Below are 26,400 nucleotides of genomic sequence, written 5' to 3' on the forward strand. Positions count from 1 at the left end.
GTGCGTGTGTATGTGTGCACATGCGTCTGTTTGTGTTGTTAGTGAGTTTTTGTATTTAAAAAAACTATAACCTATGGATGCTTATTGAGTTTCATGAAACATACAGGTAATTGAATAAGTATCTAATAGCACAACATGTACAACTTTTCCGATAACCATATCATAAAGAACATGCTAACAAGTCAACTAAACTCTTTACATCACTTTAAATCCCAATATTAATTGAATTCTTCATCCTCTGTGTTTCTTTGGAACAATTCCGCCAAGCCTGGCATAAGTCTGAGCGGACCATCTTCTGCATTGCTGTCAGTTGCAAATACTGATACAAAAGTCTATAGTGTCCTCTAGAAGTTTGAAATCCCACATAAGTCCACCCCATAGCCCATTTTTATCAACAACAAAAAAGAAAATGTGACTTATGCTCTGAAAAATTTGGTAAAATGATTTAAAAGATGATACAGATATTTTTATGGTGTTACAGAGTTTTTCTATTATTAATAATAAACCAAAGGGGGCAAGATTTTTTAAAGATACTCCAAATGCTGGAATTTAAATTTCCTTCATAGGTTTAGTTTAAAGTCTAGAGTTACTCCAAGCTCAGAGCCATTTATGAAGCAATTAAAACAATATAATTTTCTGCCATCTTCCTGAAACGACACTAAATGATTAAAGGTTGCGATTAATTTTTTTACCATTGCTGCTTGGCTCTTCTGCTAGCAGAAGTTACTGGAAGTGCTGAGTGAATAAGGAGAGAATTGTAAAATCTATAAATCTGACACAGCCGGAATGAAGAGGAAATTGACTTTCCACATGCAATAAAGAGAGGGGCAACAGCTATAATCCGCTGGAATCATTTTTCCTTAATTAAATGTTTCTGTTAAAACAAAAATCAAATTGTGTTTACATGAAGTGCCGTTAAAGACCCACATTAACCACATATTTTTGTGTTTACTATCCGTGTACGTCTTTGTTTCAAATAGATGACAAAACTGATCTATAAAACCACCAGCGGAGGGATAGCCAGCTCTAAGTTGCCCTGGCTCCTCCTAAAAAAAAAAACTTTGGGACACCACTATAGCTTCAAATACACTTACAATTTGAGCAATAGAGAGGAGGGAAAGGGAATTAATTCAGATTTGGCCAAATAGACGCCTGCTAATTTTCATTGATTGGATAACCATTGACAGATTTCAGATTCAACTAATTTACAGATTGGTTATCTAGGAATTTACAGATAAGAAACTAGCAATTACTTATAGGACACATTTTTTGCAAAACCTACTATGTAAATAAAGCCACCAAATAGAATGTAGTTCTTTGACAGTGGTATTTTTGGAGGATCCTTCTATTCACTGTAAACCATAACTCGGTGAAGGATAGATCTGTATACTTCACATTAGATCCTAAATGATTTTGGAGTGTCTGCTCTTTGAAAGGCACTTTTATTTTTATTAGTTTTCTTTGAGGGCATTCACATTGGACTGGCTCCTCGTCAGTGTTTGGGGTTACACAGAGTTCTTCTTGGCACCCAGAAGAATTGTTGGAATTCATTCACATAATGCTCTCCACTGACATGCCATGGGTTACAGCGACAGGCAGTTTGGGCTTGGCAGCATGCAGTTTGGCTTGGCAGTGACCTGCTTGGCATTTCCATCAACACAGTATGTTAATATATAGCAGCTAGATGTGTTGTGTTCATCAGTTGCTACCACGATAATAGTTTGGGGCAAATGGAAAAAAACAAGAACATTTCTCATTTATACAGCTTGATAATGACTCAAGGATGGAAGACAGCAGCTGCCACAGCTATTATCTCTTTCCAACAATAGCTGCTGTTTCAGTACAATGACAGTGTCTGATGTTTTCTCGTTTTCACACTGTCCTCCATAGCTTCCCTCCATTCCTTTATTTAACCGCTTCCCTGTTCCATCCGCTCATCCTCCCACTGTGTTTGTGTGAAGAAGCTTTTCCCCCTGCTGAGCCAGGATGCAGGCATGCCACAGTGTAAGGCTCCACAGAATAATGCTTTTTGAACCTCTCTTGTCCTCCTGGTTTGATGCAGTGCATCTCTCTGTTGTGGGCTCTTTGTCAGGCGCTCCAGGAGGTGCAATACTTCAGACCCTTCCAACGACAATCTTTTAGTCTCCCACCCTCTTTATAAAATCCCCACATCATCAGAGTGGTGTTATACTCTCTCTTCCATGGCAGAGACCATAAAGGGATGGAATTTCTCCAAACTACTTGTGTTACAGGAGAAGACTGATGCAATTAAACACCAGGCCCATTTACATCCCTAGACAAATCACATAACTGCCAGTAATTATATAACTATAAGCTGACGATAAAAATATGATGATCAGAAAATCCTTGTCTTGTCTACTGTTTAATTTATTTCTGAGAACTTCATTATACTTTGATCACAGCTGCTCTTTTGGGTGGATATGGACTGTCTGCAGGCAAAAAATGGGTAAACCTGTACGGTGAACACAGGTGGCCCAAACAAAATTTTAGGAACGTAGAGCACCTGGCGAGCCCTTAAACCAAAAATGTTCATGTGCTTTTTTTTTTCTACGAGCATGCTGTGAGCACCAAGTCACTTATACATATACACTTGTGCACTTGAACACTTATACATTACCTAGGGTTAAATTAGGGTGAAGTAAGTGAGACACAGACACGTGGTACATTTTTGGCAAAAGAACACTGTACAACAGTATCACTAGTACATCTTAAACTTTGCTCTCAAAAATACTACACGACACATTTACCACATGCACAACAATTGTACGTTTAATTTTCATGACGTCACCTGAGATGGCCAAACGGACCTCAAGGGAACTGGAAGACACCTTGGCTCCCTTTAGGACGTGGCAATGACCCTTCACGGGTCTGGACAACCCAAAAACCCGGAATACCTATATTGGTCAACACCTGTACAAGTGCACGTGACTAAGGCCTTATGTGATGACATAACTTTTGAACTTTCCCTAACTTAAAAAACAACACCCATATGTTTTATGTGTAAAAATCGAGCACAAAGGGTTGTAGGCTAGCTTTGCTAATGTAGGAACCAATGGGTCTGTATAACTGACAACACATAGCTGCCATTCTGTAGCTTTGTATGTGACTTCTGTCCCCTGCATTTTTTTTAAACATGCACACATGCAAGACTACAAAAAATGTCAAGTAAAGGTGGATAAATACTTGCAAGTATTGGGATTTTGGTGAGAAATCTGCAATATTTCATTGTTGATATTTGCCATTACCAGATACAGGTCACCCGCTTGTGTGAACGCGAAGAGGAGATTGATTGATTGATTGATTGATTGATTGATTGATAGAAAAAACGGCCATATAGCACAATGCTCTGTATAATGCTTGTTTAAACAAGCATGCAAAGTTGCACTAAAAAAATCAATAAAACAGCGAGATTGTGAAAGGTGAACCGCGACATAGCAAGGGACACTGTACCTATAATATGATTGAATTTTCGGTGCGCATATAAACCTGCTCATCTGCATCACTAGAAATAAAGAGTTTAAGTAGGTTAACATGTTTGTCTGTCTGATTATGAAACCAGTACACAGTACACAAAACAGATACTTAACATAATTAGAAGTTAATGTTCAAACTGCTTGTAAAAGCTCTTCAGTCAGTTTCTGGCCAACAAGACCAGAAAAGATTGAGCAGCCATTTTACACAAAGAAACTGGTCAGGCTGGGCTACACTTTACAATTTAGCCCATGTTTTAAATCACAGCATCAAATGTGGAATTTCACACCAGTTGTGAACACAGTGGCTGTTCAAAAACAATCTTGTATGGCCTGAGGCCAAGAGGGTTTCAGAGACTGTCTGCGCGTGGCCAAAGAGTCAGCAGAGCAGCCTGTTGTGCAGGGTTTCTCCATGGGTGTTTACCAGTGAATCTGATTGTTTGGATTGGTGATTTAGGATGTTCACCAGGTTAAAGGGGACAATTATACACAGGGGCTGGGGTCACGCACTTCTCTTCAGACACTTCTACTCGGGTTACCCATAATACCAGGCCTCCTGCTCACTTGCAACACTGATGTCAAAGATCTAAAGAAGTATCCTGATTGTGAATGTTTGAAATTCTTGATAATCCAAGAGAGTTGAAAAATTGTGAGAGTTAAGAGGCAATGTGATAAAATCTTATTTTTCTAGCACTTATGTTCATGATCACATTTGCTAGTGTGATGAAAGAGCAATTCGCACTTTACAGAATCTCTTAATTTATTGTCTAAGTTAAGCACTTTTATTTTTATTTTTAAACTTTGGTAAGTGCATATTCCTAAGTGTTTGTGGAGTTCATAGAGGCTGAGAATGATTATGGTCTTTCTTTCTTAGACATTCTGTATTTTCACAAGAATATTTAATTCTTACATTTGACATTTATGTAAGATGTAACTGTTGTTTTAAAAAATACTTAGCTCGCTAAGGACATGTTTTACAGGAAAAAGAACCAGAAGAAAACTTTTGCAACTCTTCACTAAATTTCAATAACGCATGACTCATGTTTCTTTTTTTTTGCTTTTTATTTACAAATTCCCCAAAGGTTGTGGGTCCTTCTTTGCATGACCGCTGACAGGCCTTTACGGTAAAGAGTTGGAGGAGCTGAAAGCCCATGTTTGTGCAGGAACACCCTGACTCCCTTCCTCATGTGAATACATTAATTCATTTGCCACTTTGAGGTTGCCAAACCCAAATATTTGCCACTGCACATTTTTTAATATTTATGATGACGAAAGCAAATATTGCTTGTTGGATTGAGTGACACAGAAAGGTCAAGCTCTGGGTTTGGCTGGAGGGGGCAGAAGGGAATGTTGTTGGTGCTTGAATGTGAATGTGAGCCTGCTCTCTCCTGAGAGCGCCCGTCCACATCACAGGGGCAATGCACACCGCCTTGTTTGACTTTAAACATGCGTGCAAACATGGCGCAGTTCAGCAAACAATTTACATGAATTTGAGTATTGTGGATTCATGAGCTTAAATTTCAACTCATCTTGTAAGGACAGCGGCGTTGATGAAAGGATGGTGAAGTGTGTGCATGGCTTTGCGTGTTTGGAGAGTGCTGACCTTAGTTACACGCCTGCATCCAGGTGTGTATGTGTGGAGATATACTGCACATCCATTTGAGCCTTTCCATGCATCGCCAGGGCACGTGTTGCAATGAGGTGATCCATTAGAGGGGACATTTTTATGAGTTGGTCTCAGATCTGGATCTCATCAGATGAGGTCCTATTTCCTTTGGACCAGCTTCCTTCACTGCAAGATTCCGGTTCAGAAGCTGCATGACTAAATGGTGCATACCTAATGTCTTTAGAGCTGCAACCTAATAGAAGCAGACTTAAATTGTAAGATCAAATTTAATGACAAGCTTTACTTTCAGATTAGGTTTCTGGCATCTTTTGTAAATGTTTTTCTGTTTTCTTCAGAGAGTGTATTTGGTTGAAAAGGTTTGTCCTGCCCAGAACTTCAGGGATTCTCACAATTCGTTTTTGTGTTCTCTAACTGAACACAACCATGTTCATAAATGTTAGAACATCAATTTGTTTGGTTACCAATATAAAAAAAAAACTTGAAATGACCTTTAGGACAGACAGGAAGCAAAGACAGATATGTCTCATACTTTTATACCAACTGTTCACCTACCCCTATCTTCTTTCTTTTCTTGCCCTTCTTCCTCTCACCTATGTTCACTTGTTGTGCAAGACTGTGGAATGTACACAACCAAAGTAGCTCAATGAAGTGTTATTGTTCTGTTCTTTTCAAAAGATCTCTTTCTTCTTGTCCCATGGACAAGACCAAAAGGAAGAAAAGGCCTTCGTTGAGATAAGTCTTTCACTGAAAACGACACAAACAAAGAAGGAAAGAAAAGGAGAAAATCCTAAGACAATATTTAACAGTGATTCACCCACTGTTTATGCCGCCAAGGGAAAATAAAGACTTAGTGACCTAGTCAAGGGGAAAGCAGGTGCAAGCGCTGATCTAAATAATGTGCTGGTTTTCCTGTTCATCCCTAAAAAGGGATGGTAGGTTAGCGATCATTCCACTGATCTGAGCGCAGTTAGAACCAGTTCCACAACAGATGTCCAAGCTTATTTGACAATAGAACAGGAAAAAAATAGAGGCAAAGCCGCAGCGTTCACACACCACTGACAACAAGTTATTCACAAGCAGAAAGTAAAATCCTCCCAACTGACCAATTAGAGACTCTCTGAAGCCTCTCTGACAACCCAGGGGACCAATAGCCGAGAGTGATGGAGAAAGAAGCAACAAATGACAGAGTCCTGCTGTGGCCTCAGAAGACTCATCATTGTAAAACCCTTCAGGGTGGTAGACTTGAGTGGACAGATAAACATGTGGGTGGACAGACGGATGGGTGAGTTTGGTAAAACCATAGGAAGTTGACACAGACAGCACAAATGGAAGACCAATAAAATCAGCTAAATATAGTCTTGTCCATTAAATGTTATATTTAATCAGAAACTTAACAACACAACATACAATCTAAAAAGGACAATGTTGAAAAAATTTGATAGAACGTCATGTTTGTTTATCTATCCTATCTCCTCAAGCACATCAGACCACATTTGTCACTGGTAGAAGACCATCTCTGTCCAATAGGCGGAGCTTATTGACTTAGTGAAAGTCGATCCATCATTTTGCAGATTTAAATGTTGAATTTTGTCAGAGTACCTGAGTTAAATATCACAAACTAGTAGTATTGCAATTCAAGGTTATCAATTTAATAAGTGGCTATACTTGTAGCACTTTTCTATACCTTCTTAGAAGACCCAAGGTGGTTTACAATCACTATTCCATTCACACACTAATGGCAGCTCCGCTGCCGAACACTTGCGCCAATCTATAACCACCTGGAGCAATGTGGGGTTCAGTGTCTTGCTCAAGGACACTTTGACACATGAGCATGCGGAGTGGGAACTGATCCTGCAGTATTCCAATCCCAAACTCTAAAGTGTCTTGTTTTTCAGGTCGTCTGCTCTGTCACCCTTTTGTCCTTCTCCGGGTTTACCAGTTTCCTTTTTTGTCATGTTTAAGTTCTGTTTAAGTTTTTCCCATCATGCCTGGTGTCCTGCATTTTGGAGCCTTCTTCCACCACTTCCTGACACAAACAGAAAGATCTAAGGAGCTACTATAAAAGTGCATGAGACTTTTGTAAATCCTGATTTATTTTGGTGTCTAAAAATTGAAAGTGAGATTATCACTTTTAAACATCTACATTAACGCTGTAGAGCAATTTGAAATACCAGTATCTAGATTCCGTATAAGGATCAAACATGTTTAGTCTGTAAAATTGGTGACAACGAAGCTTGACTTCTCTAATGGCTTCCTGACTCACAGCAAACAGTCATTTTGTTATTGCTTATAGGAAACCCCTTTTTGCCAAAAGCTCATGGTTTTCACTGCATTTGTTGCCTTTATTTGTGATAGTTAATAAGAGTGCAATGGAAGTCCGTGTTCACTAGTTATGGGTTGACTATAGTGATCATCAAACAATGAAAGTTCATTTGCATTTAATATGAAAAGCAAAGGCTTTTAAATTGATCCACTCGATAAAAAAAAAGCTTTCAACCCAACTGGAACATGTTTGCGTACCTCAAACAAAATGCCAAAAACCATTAAACCATGAAGAAAAATTCCTCTGAAAAATACACTTTATTTTAAACAAAGGTTTCTTATTTTTCATTTTTTTAGATGTAGTTAACAGATCAAATTCATACGAGGAGGAAATTTTTTATCGTAAGTAAAAAATGCACTTCTATCTCACATCTAGGAACAGCAGATCCCTGCCTTTAAAAAGGAAAGCACCTCATATGCTTTAGTTTTCACTGGTTGATAAAATAAAAAGTAACCTGTGTTAAACTAGTTCCCCAAAAGAAAGAAGCTTTTGCTTCATGAAAATTGTTGTGAACCAGTGGGTCAATGCCATGTTCATGGTTGTGGAGTGGACCTTTCTGGGACAGCTGGCAACACTCCCTTTTCTTCTTTTATCATCTCCAGCTATTTGATGCCATTGAAGCAGCCCAGGACATTGAGGGAAGCAAAGCGAGCACTCGTGTGAAGGTTCAGTGCAGCGTGATGCAATGTGAGACAGCAGCTGAGTGAGCCCTCTTGCCTTGAGAGTGCTGTTCGAAGAAACAACCAAGTTCATGTTAACAGCACCTACTAGTCTATTATAAAGCTCTCTCCATTATTAAAACATTCATCCTTCACCCTCCTCCTCATCGTCCCTGCATAGTTTGAGGGAAGGATGGGGCAGCTGTGGAGATGGTGTGAAGGGTGGCGGCGTGGGGGTTTGTAGGCACAGACTATAAGTGATGTTTTGAAGGCTTTAGGAGTTCCACACCTGTGTAAGGACAGTTTGTAACCTTATCTCCTACATATTGTGTGTCTCCCTTTTCTTTGGCGTTGGATATGAACAAAATGTGTATTGTGTTTAGGCAGAGGCCAGAAGGATTTTGAAGGAAGGAAAGTGGCGAGTCCAGGCTCTGCACAGCGGTAGCCTGAGACGGGAGATCAGGAGTGATTCCATGTGTAAGATTCCTTCCTTCTCACGGACAGTGCTAATGAAGTGTGTGCACCCTTTGTTAGACAGGCTGCCCCAGCAGGTCCAGGGACTCTCACAAGACACTCTAGACAAGTTTCAGTTTTATAATCACACTGGGCACTCAATGTGTTTAAATTAAAGCGGAAAATCTTTAACTTTTGATCGATATTTTACCTTAAAAAGGCCATAAGCCATATGTGACATGAAGTCAAAATTATATAAAACAATATTAACAAAGACAATCTTATACCACTGTTTGGGTATGTGAGAAACCTGTTTGCATAGAAATTTTGAAGTCCACTTTAGCGATCATGTTCTCCAGCCCTCCGCTCTGCTGAATGCAGATGAGGGAGAAAATTAGCTAGTGTGGGAATATCAGATGAGACAGATACCCGTGTCACCATGTAGTCCCAATTGAAAAAGACCTGTTTCCAATTATAGTTGGCTGTAATCATAATGTGATGTGAGCAGCAGGATAACGGAACAACTGTCTGTCTGAAATCCAGTCACTGAAGCCTGCAAAGAAGTTAAAGGAACAAAGAAGGAAAAAAAAAAAAAAACTTTAGCCAAAGAGTAAAGGAGTCAAATGAGAGGGGATGCTATTTGTGAGGGGGTGATATTGGTAAACTACAGTTTTGGTCACATTTTCAAAGATGTTTCCCATTTTGTGATAATCTTGATGGCCCTTAAAAAAAAGTAGCATTTTCAAATATACTTAGTCTATACTAAGTGAGGCAGTTTACTTGTAGTCTACTTTTTATATGCCATCTATATATCGTAAACTTAAAATGTTCCAATTTAGTCTGAAGAAGTATTCCCTTAGTAAACTTCCTACATTAACGTACATGGTTTAAAGCATGCTTGCAATACTTATACTTAGATCTACTTAATAAAATAAGCTTCAAGTGTAATACTTTTTCCTAGGGGATTAAAGACGTTAAACCCTTTAACATTTGAGCTTTAGCTCAAAAGTTGACATTCTTTCGACTACCATAAGTCTTCACTCGCAATGTAACAGATTCTGAAGCAGAGACACCCGTCAGAATCATCATGTATCCCGTAAACGGTTGAACAATTACAGTAAAAAGCGTATGTTATTTAGGTGTCGCCGGTGGCATCTACAATATTAGAGGGTTAACTTCTGAGCTTTAGCTCTAGCGCTGACATTATTTGAATTATCAAAACGTTTCAACCGTTTACGCATTTAACGCAGTTTCAACAAATTCTGAAGCAGAGTAAAGCATCTTTGAGCTGCAATACTTCACAGTAGTGAAATGCCCAATCAACACTAGCTGGTTCTGATGTGCAGAAAAGCAGCTTTTCATACAGACTTTACGTTGTTATGCAAGGCTTACATAAAGTTTTGGTGCAAAGCTGATAAGAAAGTGGGTCATAATCAGCTGATTCATGTTAATCAAGTAAACAATTGAAGAGTTTTGGTAGGACAAAGGGCATATGTTGCCAGAGAAAGCTCCATCTTTAAGAGTTAACTCCACTTTACTTCAGGTGGAATTTCTTGCGTTCGTATACAACAAATACTTTATTCTTCTTATAAAGTCTTAATGATACTTCATGTATGTACTTGAGCAACACTTTTTACCTCTTTTACTCCCCTTGTGCACTCTACATCTGTCTTGCTCACCCTAGCATGACCCCAACATTCAGTAAGTGAATTCTCTGTTTTCTATGGATATCCATAGAAGGCATGGAGCTCCAAACCAAACCTCAGCCATGCCAGGCCTGTGAGGAAAGGAGGGGCCCCCTTTGAGGAAGTCATCACAGAGTCTAAATAACAGGGCCATCCCTGCCTGGGGCCCGCTGTCAGGCCAATGATAGATGGTCTCAGTCTCCAATCCCTGCCTCTACTGGCCAATGGTAAACAAAGGGAGGCAAATATAGAGACAGAGATGGGGTCATCCCCGCCATGGAGGTATTGATAGTCAACCAAAGAAAAAAACTGTGGAAGGAGAAGGGTGAAGGAGGGTGGTAGTAAACTCCAGCATGTTGATTACAAGACTCTTCTTTGATTCAAATAGCAGATGTGTCGGGCTGTTTTTGTTTTGTTTGTATCATGTCCAGAAATTGTCGGCGTTGAAACAGCGCTACATTTTGGTGATTGCTGCTCCCACAGCTGTGGCCACAGGAATGCCGTCTGCCCTCCACACCTCCTTTTTCTCCTCTCCATTTCACCATCTATATATCTCATTCAAGTCTTCTCTTGTTTTCTCACCTCTGTGCCTGTCGCTCGTGCTGGTGCTCTTTCTGTCCCCAAAGCAATGACTGTGGCAAAATCTGTCATTAGATTTCCAAGCAGTATTCTTTTTTGTTTTTTGTGATAAATGGGCACTTTAAATTTAGAGACCTCTGAAAATGACTAGTCTATACTCTATGAAATGTTGAAGACCATCTCTATATTACCTTCACTAAGATGATGGGTGATGGTTAAAAACAAACATGTTGAAAGGACATGCAAATATTCATTTTGGTTGATGCCGTTAAAAACCTGATGTTCAGGGGTCATCCCAAGGGCAACTCTCGAGTCTGGAAGCAAAAGTCAGAGGAAGCATGTCAGCCAGGTCATGTCAGTCCCCATCAAGACAGTCCCCATTCATAAACGTGCATGCAGTCTGATTCATAAGCACTTTTTCATCTCTGTGGTTATGTTTATTGCTCATGACAGCTGTACTTTCATTTGTACAACTTTCTAAAACAGTATTTTTGTCATGATTTGGACTTGTCTTGTTTTTGGTCCTTGTTCTGTCTTGTTTCTGTTTCCTGTTTTATTTTGAAAGTCTCCTGTCTTGTCTGTTTTCTTGAGTTTTACTTCCTTTGGTCCCCATCAGCCCTGATCGTGTCCACCTGTGTCTTGTCTGCCCTGTCTGTATATAAGTCTGGTCTCTGCCTTCCTCCAGTGTTGGTCCATTAGTTATTCCTGTCCTGGTTGTCCTTGTCATGCCATGTTCCTCGTTTCTTGTTCCACGCCACAGTGAGTTTTGTTTAGTTTTGTCATCCTGCTCTGCAGCGCCTTTTGTTTGTTCATTAAACCCTCTAGACTCTGATCCTCATGCCTCCACCTCTGCGTCTGGGTCCAACCGGCTCTCGAGCCACCCTGCACCATGACAATTTTATTTTTCAAATTGATTTGGAGATTGCATATTAACGGGATCAAAGCCTTTTGTTTGAAAGATGACTGTTTAATCTTTAGCTTAGAAACATCCTTATGGGACATGTTCCAACATTCGTCTCCAATTTGCCTACCGTAATTTCTGTAATAGTAAACTTTTTTGGTGACATTTTCTGCCAACATCGCAGACATGGAGCTGCAATGTAAAAAAAAAAACTAGCTTTGCGTTGACTTAAAACAAGCTAGTAAGTGATGTCACCACATCCCTTTGGCTCCAGTGTTGACATTTTTTAATTACCCTAACTATTCAACCATTTATGCAGAGAAATGCCGCTTTGCCCCAATATAAAACACTTTACAGTAGAATTGGCGCAATGATGCTTTTCTTTGCTTCAATATTTGTTGGAATCACATTAATTGTGTGAATGGTCAAGAGTTTCAGTATTTCAAAGAGCGCATTTTGGTTTGCCGGCATTTGCTCCGGTTTTAGAGGGTCAATCATCCGACAATAGTTTTATCAGGCATTAAAAAATGTTCTATTAGTGAAATATGCATTCTTTCTGTAAGTGATGTGTCATGGCAACATACATGGCTATCTAGATCAAAACACATTTGCTGCTCATACACTGTTGGTTGTTTTTCAAATTGATGTCACCCAGAGAACAATTAGCTTAGTCAGTTATCATCCAACTGGATGGAATTCCAACTGGGAGAGAGTTATGGTTAAAAGACGTTCACTGCAGAAAATGAAGGAGACTGCTCCTTGAAGGAAGGATAATGTTGTTGAGCTGTGAGATGCACAGTCTGTTTTATTATGTCTTCATGAAAAAGACTAAATACTTCCCATTTCAATGGCATTTTTTGTCTGCTTCTGATTCACAAAATATTTAAGTTAAGAAATACTCAGAAATTAAATTTTAAGATTAATTCTCTTTATATATACATATATACGTCCTCCATCATGAGAAAAACATGTTAAAAAGACCAAAAACAAAATCAATTTTAACCGGAGTAAGTAAGTGAACCCACACAGTGCCCCATATTTATTTGCAAAACAAACTTTTTCCTGTGTATTTGTTTAGTTCAAACAGCTTACTTCATAAAAAAAGCAGTGTCTGTGTATCTTACAGCCAGTTAGCTCTCCTGACACATCAAACCAAAAATAAATAAACAGACCTGGAAGTGGTTTCCTTGGCTTCTTTACAGCCAAACTGGAAAAATTGAGCCTCAAAAAAATCAAAGGCCAATTCGAGATTACATTTCCAGGTATCTGATGTTTCGAGTGACTGAACTGAATGTAGGTAATGTATCATAGCCATCTATGGAACTTAATATTTGTCAGGTCAACGTACGACAGGTGACCAAGTATCAAAGCTTCTGCTAGACTAATTGAGGTGTACCCCATCTTCACACATCAGTAGCTGGGCTGGCGCCAGCATCCTCAGGACCAAACACTGGAATAAAGCGTTCATTTACCTTTACCTTTTCCATTTATGATTATCTTGTGTTTTTAGTAAAGGGACGAATGGATGTTTCCACTAGTTGGTCTCCATACTCTGTATTGGTTCAACCAGATTGGTTCAACCGATCAACCAGAGTTTGCATCCAAGCAACTACAGAGTGCACTTCAAAACTCAGCCTTTCTCAATCAAGACAAATAGACTACAGTTGTCACTGAAATTAGTTTGAGTAACATATTTTTTTTCATATATTTTGTCACCATTGTGCCGAAAGTGTCACGAATGACCTTTATGTTCAGCATCTTCATTTACCAGAATGCTTGAATAAAAAGGATATGATTAATAAATAAAGTGTTTCCATGTTAAAACATGGTTCACCTTGCTGTTTCACAGATATTTTTAGTGCAGTCTTGCATGTTTTGTTGTTTTTTTACAGTGCTCTGGTTCTGCATGTTTTGCATCCAGATTGGCTGTAGACCATAGTCAATCAATCTCCTTCATGCTGTATCTTGCAAATTTTTGATTGCGAGCAGATCCAGTAATCTATTATACTGGACTCATTTTTCTGCAAAGTTTTGAACTTTGAGAGTCTGAACAAGAAACCAAAGTTTGAAAATGTTGGTGTCTGTCTGAAAAAGTGTAGAAAGTGTGTAGTGAGGGGTTTTACAGCCTTAAAATATCTATAGTCCTACTTTGTGGATTTTAACTATCGTTATTTTTAGAACATAACTCCCGCAATAAACAACGGAATTCTTTACAGATGACCAACCAGATATTGTAAGTATAACTTAGTTAAGTGTAGTTTCTGAACTCCCATCTAACGTCCTACCAAGTAAAGCAGAGCATTTCTGTGTTTATAGGACCATGAGCTATTCATTTGAATTGGTTACCAAGACATAACAGTGGTCAATAGTGGCTGAGCTCATAGCCATACTAGATTGAGAAGCAGGCTGATGTGAGAGCAGAGGAGCGGTACTACATCAAAGGGCCCAACACACAAGCACTCATTGTTGTCCCCACTTAGCATATAAGTCAAGCTAAGCTGATTGAATGTACTTGACCCCTTCACCTGCCCTCTCTTTTCTCCCACACTCCTCTACTCTTCCTTCTTTTTTATTTTACTCCACATCCGCGTGTGGTCTCATTTTTGCAATGGTCTTTTAGGTTAGTTCAATAACCAGGCATCCTTTCAGATCCTTAAACTAACTAACTTGTTTATGTTATTTTAAGGGCAAATTAGGTTATAATTTGATCATCTGAATTGGTTATGCACTTTGTTGTTATGCCTCTTGTACTTTTAAGTCGTGTTGGGAGGGGAGGGGACAAAAATAACAACATGCTCAATCACTCTATTTACAGAGACTACTGGCATCTTGATAACCTTTGTTGGTCATCTTCTCTGTCATATTGCCTGTCTGGGGATTTAGAGAATCTTCTCCTTTCTGTAAGACTGCACAGATATAATTAACAGACAGGAAATGAGTCAGGCCCGTGCAATGGTGAGGATGATGTTCAGAGGAAATGAGTGTGGATGACTAACTGAATAGGAAAGGGAGTGATTCAGGGAAGGTCTGTGTGCTTATTTGGAATTCAATGCATCCATTGCTGACTATTATAAAACAGTTATGTTGTTTTAGTGACACCTGTTCCTGTGACAAATAAAATAAGACCCAGTGTGCAGTGAAGCATGCCAAGAATAACCTTGGTGCTCTAAATTGATACCAAGAAAAGTACATTGTGATTTTAGCACAAAACGTTATAATGTAAACCTTTAAGGCTTTCATTTTAAGAGAGAGAAAAAAATATTTTTTGACAAACAACATTCTTTTTTATCTTGTTCATATCATCACCATACCTATGCACAAAAGGCAAGAAACTTCAAACAAAACTATATGATTTCTGATTGTTATAATCTAATTTATCTGAAACACTATGGATCCATTTCAGTCAATATAAATCAAATTAGACCAAAATGACTTTACCTTTATTTAAAAATAGTTTGCTCTTGTGACAGAAGTGCTTTCAGTATAATCCCACCACTTTATTCAGTAGTTGAGTGTATCTATCAGCTTGATAACTGATTTGACTTTCCAAAATCTAAAAAGGAACAGAAAAAGAGTGAAATTTAGTGTTTGGCCTGCATTCAACAGTTTGTGCGAGCTATTCAGGCGCTTGGTCTACTGCCCTAAAACAAAAGGGCTGTGCTTCAGTTTGCTCCCATGTGGAGGCAGTGCGAGAGAGAATGATACAACATGGCTTGCTTGGCTCTCCAAAGCTCACTCCTCTACACTTCTTTATGGGAGGGTCAAAGTAGTTAACTACAGGCAGGCGTTGAGATGGGCTGCGCTCTGACTTCAAACAGGGAACATTATGGTGGTGCGCGTTCACAGGATATTGGACTGTAAGGCCACTGAACAAGGGTGGGTTAAAAAGAGGAGGCTTTGTATTGAGCCCATTAGAGCTCTAAACCAATACTAATGAAGCTGTTTCCTGTACAAACGGAGGGGCTCTGGGGAAACTAGCTCCACCTTTTTAATAAGACCCTCTCCAATCCCAGTTAAGATGCTGGAAATTTTTTATCTACGTACTGAGCAGGTCACTACTGATTCCAAGCAGAACCTCCCTTTGGAAAAGTTAATTACGCATGATTAATGGAGCGTTTTCCTTCCAATGATATCTGTGACAGCACAAAGCTGTCGTAAGGCTTGTCAGGCCCAATTCGAGCTGAATAAGTATTTATGTGATCGCATGTGATGGGCCTCCTCTCACCAGCACCAGCCCTCATCAATCAAGTTCTGCTGCTTGCAGTAGTGGGAAATTGGTCTATCAGCGCAGCTACCCCTCCACCCCTCCACCCTACTGCTGCCAGCACCACCACCACCTCCCTCCTTCCCCATTCAATCAGGCCTGGGGCTACAATGCTTCTTTAGCTCTTACTTCTGACCAACGCAGGGGTCACGGGGGGAAAGTGGGAGCCAGAGCTGAGCCCATCCATTACAGCTCTTGTTTCTCTCGGTGGCAGCCGGACGACGGGATTCTATTAAGAGCTCCGTCTATTCAGCACAGAGATTACACCAGGGCCCTTTCTCCAGGGCACACCTCACCACCAGCCCCCGAGCCCTCACCAAAAACCCTATTCCTACCCTGGGGGCTGTATAGCCCCTCTACCTTTGATGGCGCTTGCCCATTACAGCTTGTTCAACTCACTTCTACTTTTGCACAACCAGAGTGACAATAATCACTAAGACAAAGACAAAACAAGAATGAGGCAGAAAGACAAAAGGAAAAGCTTGCAGGAGAATGAGAGCAGACAGAACACTAACCTGCAAAGCTGCTCCGACTTGAGGTGTGGACAAACACTACAGACACTGCCACACACATGTGTACAGCCTGGCTTAGGACTAAATGAACACCAGATCCCCAAAACGCATCCGCCACTCTCAACTCTCATGGAACTTCAGGACCGGGCAGGAGAAAAGGATCATAAACACACCAAGACTAGTAAAATCACAAACACAACATTGCAACATAAACAGTCACTGGTCTGAAGAGAGCCCTCATGTACTTAAAGACCCGTTGAAAATTGTGTTTTTAACATGTTCTTCTAGCATTTTTCTCATAATGGAGGACATATATAAATAAAATTAGGCTTAAAATTGCATTTCTGAGTATATTTACTCAAATCGTTTTGAATCACAAGCAAACAAAAAACACAATTTAAAAAAGAGCGTGTTTGTGACATGGGAAATGCACTGGGTGGCCACAAGCTCCCTGCTCTGAGCTCCAAGAAACGGGGAGGGTCACTCTGCCCACAACTTATGCTGCGTTCACATCGAAAAGCAGGGGCGGACGGTTTCAATGTCATGTTAATGTAAAGATGCGGTCAGAGGTCCAGCGGCACAATTTAAACCTTTGGCGCTGCAGTTTGTTTAGGGAGGTGCAACATTGTAGCACAGCTACAATTCTGACAAGTTCAAACATCCAAACTTTGGCAAGGAATTTGTGTTACGTCAACCAAACAGGAACTCTGCTTTGACCAGTGACGTGTTGATGATGCAATCTGCGGGTGAAGTCCAAAATCAACATGGAGGAAAATCTAATAGTTTTTTTCCTGAACTTTAAGATTTTTTTCTTGTTTGCATTAAGATAACATTAAAAGGGACCTCTAATTTTTTTTTTTATTTGTAGTTTCCCTCCTTGGACTAATGCAGGACAGTAAGTCATCAAACTGCATCACAGAGAGATAGAAGACATTGTTAAGTAGTGAATTCGCCGTGCGTCTAAACAGAGGCGAAGGATGAGAATTTACCCTGTTATTGAACTCTACATTTGTCCTTTAAAATGACACAATCTTTTTGATTTGGGCTAAAACAGCATAATCATAATTAAAAGACCACATGGAACGCTTTTAAAATAAAAGAAAAGATGATCAGAGTGGGACTTTATTATGTGTTAGATGCAGGAGACTGAATCGGAGCGGAGTACTTTTGGGGTCGCACCCTGGAAAAAAAGAGACATTACTGCTGTCAAACACGCAGAAATTTAATACAGTGTTTTCTATAAAGATGTCTACAGTAATCTCTTGAGCCTAATTATGAATAGCCACTTTGTCTTAGGCAAGTAGAGTGAAAGTATTAGTACTATGGAGGTAGAGGTGTAGAGACAGTCTTGTCTTCTGCAAGATGACAAAGGAAAAAAGAGAAAAGAAATCTTAAATAAGAGTAAAGAAAGACAAAACGGATACATTATGGACTAAAAATTTAAGCGGAAAGGTATTTTTCTTGGCAAAAATGACACGTGTAGCATGCACCTGGCAGCCAACGTGCATTTTCGAAGGCTTGGAATGCTTCTTCAGTGGCAGCGCAATCGGCACCAACTTCCTCTGATTGAGAAACCGTGAACCTTGCTCTCCGCATCTTTTGTTTCAGCCGGGCCCCGCTGACAGCACACAGGAAGCATCAGCCCGACGGTCAGGGGAGATGTTGAACGGATTTCAACACTACAACCAGAGAAGGAGAACTGACAAACCTCAGTGTGATGAATGTGTCTGTGTGTTGATGGCTCATAATGTTGATGCACATACTTGTTTATGTGTCTTGGCAAAGTTTGCCCTCATTGCCGGTCTCTCCCAGGTACGACACGCAACGAGGGGAGAAAAAGAGGTTGTTTGAGGGAAAGTATGCACACTAGCCATCAGGCCAGTCGTCTCAAGCTGCCTGACTGAGACTTCTGTCTTTGTTAAATGTTGTGTGACAATGAGTTTTCCAAAGTGCCACCTGAAAAAAGAAGTGGATAGAGCAAGAAGGGAGCAAAGCGGAGACTCCCGTATGAGCTGAGATGGTTTGGTCATAATCCAACAGCTCTTCATCACAGCTACAGCCCCCAGATATATCTCCTCTCTGTCTCTGAAGCACTCACACATACACCTTCACCACTTCGTCTCTCCCGCCTTCACGAGCTAATAGACATACTTTACAAATGCACCCAATCTCACACACAACACACTCACAAATGCACCTCTATTCCATCAGCAGAGCTCTAGATCCTCAATCGATCGTCTCAGCACCCCAGCCCCAGGCAGACACCTGGAGGTGATTGATCCCCAAATCAGTCCCTCACAAGCCCAGTGCTATAAAAACCATAACAACCCATCATAAAAACTGATTTATCTCCACCTAGCACTGGGCTTCTCAGTTGGAATATTAACCCAAAACTCTATGACACTTGACTGATTGGGTTGGAATTGAATAAACCTGGGGAGTATCGATGAACATATTGGCCGTTCAAATCGAGTCAGACTGAGATGTACCGGGTGAACAGATCTCCTGTTAAAACCTCAGGACACTATGTATGGACATGGATTTTTGCTGGGTTCCCTCCTTTTCTTTTCTTTTTTTTTTTGCAGTTTTCCAAGAATTCATAAAAAAATGGAAATGCTTAAGTTAAAACTAAGATTTATCATTTATTACAGGTCACATGTACGCATGTACTAAATGATGGTAACATACTAATGACTTTAGAAAAAGCCTAATAGCCTGATCACAGAGTTTAAATGAGCGAAAATTTTAATTTTTAAAATGAGACCAAAGTAACTTCAGAAGTCAGAACCATTTCATTGAAAGCCAGCAAGTTCTTAGAATTGAAAACTGCAAAGGAAGCTATTTGGCTCCTTCCAAAAAATCAGCTTGTTATTGGCTTAAGTCTTCTTTTTCTTTTTCATTTCCTTTTGGCTTTTCCCTTTAGTGGTCGCCACAGAGAATCAGCTTCCTTCATCTAACCTTGTCTTCTGCATCCTCCACTACTACACCTAAATACTTACCGTATTATTACATAGCTCCCACTCACAAATATTGATGAAGAAGAACTTAGAGGTATTTCTCACTAAGCTGATGTTTATTTTGATTATGCATGCGTTTCCAACTTCTATCTTTCTTAACTCGTCTATTTTCTATGGCAAAACTTGATGTAGAATCTTCCACTTCAGAAATTTGATGGGTTTAAGAATCAAGCATTTTCCCACTTTCACTACCCATACTTTGTTCCAAGTGAACTTTACTATTTAAAATAATGGCATTCAGGCCGACCCTTTATAAAAGCGTTGCACTAAACAGATGCCAGGGGTATGTTGTACTGGAGGAAGCAGCAGCATGTCCCCTGTTACAGCACAACTATTTCAGAGTAAGACATATTAGATTTGGAGAAACAAACATTATCTGGAGTTACAATTTGTATCTTGAAAGGTCAGATCTGAACAATATAGGGGTTTTTTTGTTTTGTTTTTTTAATTCTAAGAATAAGTGTCTGAGTGCCTCAGATAAATCAGCACTGAATGTTATGACAATCAAAACTGTTTGCATGAAAAAAAATCACACAGACATGGTGTGAGGACAGTTGAAAACATCTTTAAATCAATCAGGAAAAAGGAAAGCGAAAGGTAGATGATTTTTTTTAAAATGTTTTGGTATAGGTAGAGGTTGGAGTCAGAAAATTTGACAAAATAAGACAAACGATGCCACTATCACTTGACAATCTTTGTGTTTAAGCACGAAAATGTTGTCTCTCAAACTTTATTTGGTTTTATTTTTGTTTTATGCCAATAACTGATATTTGAAAGTTAAAAGCCTTTTGATGCAATTAGTTTCTTGTCAAATTTGATCAAATTGACATGATAGTAAGTTGAAGTGCTTAAATCTAAGGTGATGTTGATATCGTTTATGAATCCCTTCATCAAAAAATAAAAAACATTTTATTTAAAAGTGCTGTTTGATGTCACCAAAATATTGTGTAGTTTTAGTTTAAGACATGCCAATGGTAGATTCATGATGTGTGCTTTATCGTCATTTAAAGTGATAATAATATCATTTTTGTTGTTGATAGTGGTGCAAAGGTTTCCATTTAAGTTGGTCATATGTGCACAGGTTTACATACTTCGGCCACTTCAAATTTTGTAACAATTGGACTACTTTTTATCATGTTAGCTGTTATTTCAGTCTTAATAGTATGAACCTTTCCACTTGTGTTTCTCAGCTGTTGTCGGCTTAAACAAATAAAAAACACAGACACTTGTCACTGTAAACGTAAAACTTGTAACTCTTTGACGTGCCTTTTTTTTCTTCTCAATGAAACGCAGTCATTTTTCAAAGATTTGTTTCTCTTTGAATGAACGCAGCCGTGATTCCTCTGTCACCGTGAGCAAGATGAAACTCTTTGATATGTGACAACATTAAAACATTAGCCTTCCAATTGGACATGGCTGTGGAAAAAGCAGGCTGTCACAGTGTTACAGCAGAGCCCAGACTTTTAAACGTGAGACGAGAGCTCAATAAACGTAATGAATGTGTGACACTCGAACATCTGAAGCACCGTGTTCAGTTCCACGCCGCTTTACCTCTGGTACATAAAAAGGTCTTTTAAAGATGATATCTATGAGCGCTTTAGAGCCAATTTGTTCTCCCTGCGGCGAAAGACTACATGCTCTAATTACCAGCTCCCTTTTCGCCCGTGCAGGACTGGAGTGGGGTGGAGTGAGTTGTTTAAGTTTCCGATCTGTCCTGTGCACATGGGAGCTGTGGGCATGCTGGATTTATGCTGCGAAAACGTGACCTTTGACTCTTGTGCAGCTTTATTGCGCGCACATACAGTGTGGCCCTGTGTGCCGAGTCTTTGTTTAGGAAGCATCTGCTAAAAGCTCTTATCTAATCTTGACCACTCAGTTCGGCTGGAATGTTCTCTAAGCACTGATGCCCAAATTTCTGGTCGTTTTTTAGAACAAATTAGTCTATTTATATGCAACCTGTGCTCCGCAATTTTTTTTTTGCATCTGCTGCACATCCATTGTGTTTCCAAGCTTTATAGAGGTGGAAAAGCTATAGGAATAACATAAATACATCAGCTTTTTGCATTGGCACTTTCTGTATCTGCAGATAGTAAGATTTTTAAGTCTCCCAAAAATATGTCTTCTTATTACACTTGTTGCTTAAAGACTTAAACACTGGGACAAAAATGTTATTTTTGGTGTTTTTAACATGTTCTTTTAGCACTTTTATTTTGAGGATGGAGGACGTATTTAAAGAAAATGAAGCTCAAAATGACATTTAAGAGTATTTCTTTATTAAAATCGTTCAGAATCAGAAGCACACGAGAACGTTGTTTGAAAAAGATCGTATTTGTTACATAGACAACACAATACAACAAGAGGGCCAAAAGTTCCCTTCTCCACTTCAACAAAGAGCTTTCAGCAACAGGGAGGGAAAAGAGGGGCGGGGTTGCTCTGGAGCAACAGTGTTGCCCACTACTCACAGGTGAATTTGTAATGAATTACTTCTGCTCAGCAGAAATGATAGAAAACAACACAATTTTTTAAATTTTGTCAAAAAACAGCATACTCATAATTAAAAGACCACTGGGGAGACTTTGACTATAGATCAGAAGATGACTGGAGAGGGTCTTTAAAGAACAGACAATGTGCAACACCCCCCCCCCCCACCCACACACACACACACACACACACACGCACACACAAAAACACCCATGAAATGGGGTTTTTGAGTGATGTGTAATATTTGTTTAGGCAGACATGTTTGCAGTCCTCTGCAAAAGGCCTTCAAAGGTAAGAACAGACACAGAACAAAACAGCCATGTGCTAATTCAGCAAACACGCCAGGTTTGTTCCTGACAGGCCACCGAATTTGTCAAGAAACCGTCTCTCTCCGCCTCTCTGCCGGAATGCCTGGCTGACCCCCGGCAAATGAAAATAATCCAAAGTAATTAGAAGTGAGCTCGTCTGGTCCTGAGAGCCCCCGGGCGGCCGGGTAAACATGGCGGAGGGTCCGGGAGGGGCCAGCGAAAAGGAGGGAGCGTGGAGGAGAGCGGGTGCTGACCTTGTCCACATAAAGCAGTGATTTATGAAGTGCAGGGCACAGCAGCAGGGCTTCTGTCTTCTCCCTAGAACCAAATTACTGAGGTGGAGATTAACACGCTGCTCACAACGGGCCTACTTCCAGAGCCAAGGAAATTTTGTATTTACATTTTCTCCTCTCATTTCCTCTGCTGTATTTTATGCTAATTGGAATATATGATCACCAAGTCTTTCCTCTGGTATGGAGGCTTAAAGTTTCACACTTAATGTGCAGTGCTCTAACAGCCACTGATGAATGTGTTCATCAAAGAATTTTTTTTTATTTTTAATTTTTTTGCTACATCTGAAGTCAAACTAAGCTTCAGAAAAGGTTCCCGCCACTTTATTGAGTCACCCCACATTTAAGGCTAAATAAAAAGTGCAGGGGGATGTGTATACACAACCATGATGGTGACGTAATGCAGCTTTTTGTTGTTGTCACCAGGAGGTCCCACATTCATGGTTGAGCTATTTTATTTGGGCTATATATATATATATATATATATATATATATATATATATATATATATATATATATATATATATATATATATATATATATATATATATATATATATATATTATATTTCTTCTTCTTCTTCTTCCCACACTCCTGGAGGATGTGCTGGAATGCACCACACAGGCCTTCCCAGTGTTTCCATGTGGCCCCTCGGCTGCAGCGCCTGCTGGAGTCGGTTTGCAACCCACATGGGAACCCCCATCACAGACTCCCACCCCCTTACTCCAGCTTCTAACTTCACCAGGCTCCAGATTTAGTAGTAAAAACTGAAATCACTTCTCAAATTAAATGACAAAAAGAAAATATTGGCCCCTAACCCTGAAAATTTAGTTAAATAAATATTTTATTAATGAGAAATATGTCCAAATTGCATGGCTGAATGACAACTAAAGAAAACCCTTAAGCCAAAGAAAAAAAGAACAATTTCAGCAATTGAGATCTATTTCAAGCATTTTATGGCCACATTATCGGGTTTGCTATTTGGCTTCCCCCTAAACAAGTATGAAATTTTGTGTGTGGCATGACATAGTCAGGAACTAGAACATACCCTCAAGCCTGTGTGTGTTTGTAATCTGTTGATAAACAGCTTTTTCACGCCACTATTTAACACGTCGCAACCATTAAGACAAAAAGGAATGGCATAAGTCAGATAAAACGCATCCATTTCATCCAAGCACAACGGAAGCCTGTTTACTGCGGGCTGCTCAAACGAATGCGAATTAGGAAGTCTACGCCTCACAAGTCCGTCTGGTTGTTTATTAATTGAACAAGTGTTTTAAATTCCCCCCATTGGTCTTCAGCTGCTTGATAGACGCTCGTTGGATGATTACGCATTCAGGCGCGCAAACGATCTTTCATGTCGGCAACCGGCAATTGTTGACGCCTTTATGCAGATGTTTATAGACGATTAAGTGGAGAGACAAGAAAGGGAAAAATGTTTCATTTTATTTATTTATGGATTTTCATATGTTGATTTGAATCACTTTAATTAGCATCCTAAATAAGTGGAGATGCCATAAACGGAAAGTAGTGCAGATTTTGTTCATTTGATCAATTTTGTCGCTGCATAGCTTCATGTTGAATAAAGTTTCATGGTGTGAAAACGTTTTGCAGCAACTAACTCTGACAGGGTTTGCAGTTCAGTTGAGTGCGCCATCTCCTGACCACACAAAGAAGTGCGGAAGCTCTCCCTCCGCGCAGGCCCGTCACCAAAAAAGACCCAGCCACAGTTCCACCATTCTACTCATGGATGATCCCGCAAAGCACACCTATTTATCCTCCTTTTTCTACCTTTGCATTTTCCAGAAAAACCGGCTCTCCCTTTCCAGGATTCTCGATCAGACCCACAGTGGCCGTGAAGCAATCACTTTCCCAGATTACCTTTATTTAATACACAATGCATCATAAAACAAATCCCTCATCCTGACAGGAAGAAAATAGAACAGCTCATTCGACTTGAGCTTTCCCCAATTTATGGCTAAATTAAAAAGGGTTCCAACAATGGACAAGTCGAGGAGAGGCAGGAAATCAATGACCGCGCAGACCGGGGTCTCTCCTCTGGTTCTCAAGGAGCTGGAGACGATGGGAATCGGTGCCGGGGTCCTGCCTTATTTACACACGATTTTTCCTGTCTTTCCTGCACATTTGCTCCGCGATTTGGTAAAACAATGGGCATTATCTGGGATGGAAGGTCAATGTCACAAAGTGAGGAGTTATCCATCATCATCTGCTCTCATCAGCCAAAGCCCCATCCTCTCCTGCTTAAGGAGCCTAATAAACGCGGACGTTTCTTTTATTATTGCATGTTTCATTACTGCATCTGCTTTGAAAGATTTTTTTAAAACAGGAAAGTACTAAATGTATGCGCAGAGCAGGTGCGCAGGCAGAGAATGTTCGTTTTTTGCGCAAAGTTTGATGGATGACTGCATGAATGTCGAGTGGAAGGAGCGAACTGCATTGTTTTTCCTTAAATCAGAGAAAATGCCACGTTTTCTTGTACATTTGTGAGAATGGTGGTAGGCCTCTGTCACCTCGTCTTCTTAAAAGTTCCCTGCTGCAGCATGAAAACTTAAATCTGCAGCTGTTAACCGCATAAGAGGCTTCGGGAAAGTGTTTTATTTTGTTTTGTTTTGCGTGCTGGGAGGTATGGCTACAAGCAATTAAAGAAAAAGCGGATTTGAATCTGTTCGTGCGCTACGTGTTGTTTAAAAAAAAAGTTGGGGAACACGTGCACATGCACAGCTTTGATGCTTTCGCGGGTTCATTAAAGTGCGCTGCCTGAGTGTGCAGTTCTTCCCTTTAGAAGCCCCCTAACGAACTCTCCGTGACCCCGTTCACCCTCACCAACCCCGGACCCCTGTCACTTTGAAATTTACTGCAGAGAGGAGTCCCTTCCGACCGGGGCGCACACCCCTCCAATGATCTGGGGGACCTGTCCCCTTGTGATGCGCGCGGAATCCCTCTCTGAAAAGACAAAGTACGCGGCGCGTAGCACGCCAGACGATGCTCTGAAAATCCACCAGTCCTCCTGCTGTCATACAGACGATGAGTACGGAGGGGGGAGGTGGGGGGGAGAGGAAAGGGGAAAATGAAAAGTTGAATGGCTGGTAGAGGACACCTGGGCGCGTCAGGACAGGAGGAGTGACACCAGAGGAGCGGACGAGCCAAACGAAGCGCGCACGGCCAAAAGTTGGGAGCAAGTTGATGCGCCAGAGGGGGATTTGGTTCCGCTGTGGGATGTCTGCGGGGCAGTGAGACACGCGCGGACACCGAGCCGTCCATCAGACACGCGGGGGAAAGCGGGTTTACTTTGAGCGTCTGAGGCACGACGCGGAGAGAGAGGTGCGTCCTGCGCGACTCCGAGACCCGATGAGACACCGGAACAGCGGCGCACCGCGGCTTCTTACCATGTCCAGAGCGCGGAGGGCGCAAAGAAACAAAAACACTTTGTAGTTTTATCTATTTATATTAAATTCCACTTCTGTTCTTTATTTTTATTTTTATCTCTCCCGGACTTTTTTATCGCTCTTCTTCTCACTTTAAGATCGCCACTTAAGCTCGAGTGTGAACGGTAAGCGCATTTATCCTAACATCAAATAAAATCCGTTTTCGGTCATTTATCGAAAAGTTCCACATTTGTTTTTGCTGTTTATATTTTTAATAAATTTGATATTTTTCGGTTAAACTTTAACCAATTGATTGGATCGATGCAGATCGAGTTTTAGTCTGAACAAAAGGCTTTTTGGTAAATAATTATTCATTTATTAGGAATGAGGATAGACACAAAGCCATGCGTTTGTCCCGTATCTT

The 26,400-nt window shown here is 40.3% G+C and overlaps 1 protein-coding gene across 36 annotated transcripts in view; it reads left to right on the forward strand.

The window, feature by feature from the left end:
• Nucleotides 1-26,400, forward strand: part of mecom (MDS1 and EVI1 complex locus) — a 155,502-nt gene that overhangs the window by 100,652 nt on the left and 28,450 nt on the right. For 4 of the 36 annotated variants that reach the window (XM_078930095.1, XM_078930103.1, XM_078930097.1 and 1 more), the window contains exon 1: nucleotides 25,450-25,932. The exons of 16 other annotated variants lie outside the window; for them this stretch is intronic. The gene's annotated coding sequence lies outside the window, so the exon portion shown is untranslated. Of the gene's footprint in view, nucleotides 1-25,378; nucleotides 26,162-26,400 lie in introns of those variants that run through there. 16 more of the 36 variants (XM_078930094.1, XM_078930096.1, XM_078930104.1 and 13 more) reach the window with 9 other exon arrangements.

This window comes from Oryzias latipes, chromosome 13 (genome assembly GCF_053564925.1).
Source record: "Oryzias latipes strain Hd-rR chromosome 13, Olatipes_Hd-rR_3.1".
Lineage (NCBI taxonomy): Eukaryota > Metazoa > Chordata > Actinopteri > Beloniformes > Adrianichthyidae > Oryzias > Oryzias latipes.